Source organism: Sinocyclocheilus rhinocerous, unplaced genomic scaffold, assembly GCF_001515625.1.
Source record: "Sinocyclocheilus rhinocerous isolate Xijiao unplaced genomic scaffold, SAMN03320098_v1.1 scaffold1644, whole genome shotgun sequence".
Lineage (NCBI taxonomy): Eukaryota > Metazoa > Chordata > Actinopteri > Cypriniformes > Cyprinidae > Sinocyclocheilus > Sinocyclocheilus rhinocerous.
In genome coordinates this window covers 99,439-100,996 of record NW_015641033.1, presented here as the reverse complement: position 1 = coordinate 100,996, position 1,558 = coordinate 99,439, and positions in this window count along the sequence as shown.

Genomic DNA, 1,558 nt, shown 5'->3' with positions numbered 1-1,558 from the left:
CTAATAACCTATCTATCTATCTATCTATCTATCTATCGTTTGTCTGTCTGTCCATCCAAAAACACTGTTAATGTAGTGTTTTTGGATGGACACTACATAGCTTTCATAACTACTAAACTAAAACTTAAAACTATTGTAAACTTAAAATTAAAAGTATGTCAAAATTTACTTTGATTTTACATTTGATTTACATTTAACATGGAAAATGTAACATGATTTAACAACACTTGGACCAACTTGTTATTTCTCTTGTTCCAAGATAAAAATGGCTCCCATGGAGTGGAAACCAAGAACTGCTAAAAAACCAGGAAGATATCAAAAAATCATCCTTGAAGAGGCCCCACCACGGATAATTGTCACAGGCACTGAGGGGTATGATGAGCTCCTAAAACTCGGCCAGGAGACATTTTGGTCAGACAAGAGAGAGGGGAGTGTGTTTACTCTCTGCCAAGCAGATGGGACGAGGTGGACGAAGGAACAGTTCCATCAGGAATTTGGATCCGTGGCAGAGATCCCAAACGTCTGGAAGCGAACATTTTACATTGAACGTAGAGAAATGGGTATTGTAATGTTGAAATTACATGGCATGTGTGTGTTATAAACTTGCTCTTGTGCTAATACAGTACCAATTGCATGTTGTATCTACAGATGTAATTTTGCCTTGATGAAAGCAGCTCAATATCACGTATGCACCATAAGTTTTGATAGCACATTTTAAGCCCTGTGTATGTTTTGTAATACATAACAGTTGCTCATTAATTATATTGTTTAGTATGCGTTCCATTTATTTATGTATCACTCCCTTCTTTTCTCAGGAATTGGTGAAAGTGAAGTGGACTCATCTATGGTAACTTCAGTTTACTAATTTATATTTTTAAATAAAGTCTTACTAAAATATTACTGTTGAATATTTGGATGTTTAGATAACACTGATGATCTTGATGGTTGTTTGTAGGATTTCCAACCAAAGAGATCCAGAATTTTAGGAAGATGTACAGATTAAAGTGTAGTGAGGGGCTTAGGTTCAGGCCAGCATGCTGGGAGATCAGAAAGCGCTGATCAAGTTCCCGGTTCAGAAAGATCACTTTACATTCATACATTCATTCATTCAGACAGACAGACAGACAGACTGACCAAAATTACATGCTGATCCAAATTCAGACTCACCAGTTGCAGTGAGATCCACTAGTGCTGATAAATCATTAAAGGGTTAGTGCACCCGAAATAAAAATTTGATATGAATTACAGATTACAGTAACCATGGATGTCCAGCTCCAAAAAAGAGCACTCTCAAAAGCCATGTGATAGGTTTTAATGTGGAAGAGAAACTAGATCAAGAAGCTTGGTCAATTGTTATTTTCCATTTTGAATATTCAAAAAGGTCCTTATTTCATTACAACACAAAGATAATCAACAACATGCTTTTTGACTATGAAGAAAGCTTCAATAAATGTCAAGATTTTAAGAATAATGAAAATTAGTGCATTTATCACAAAAAAACTATTATATTACATTACATTGTAACTAAATTAAACATCATTAAGGAATGGCAATGTTT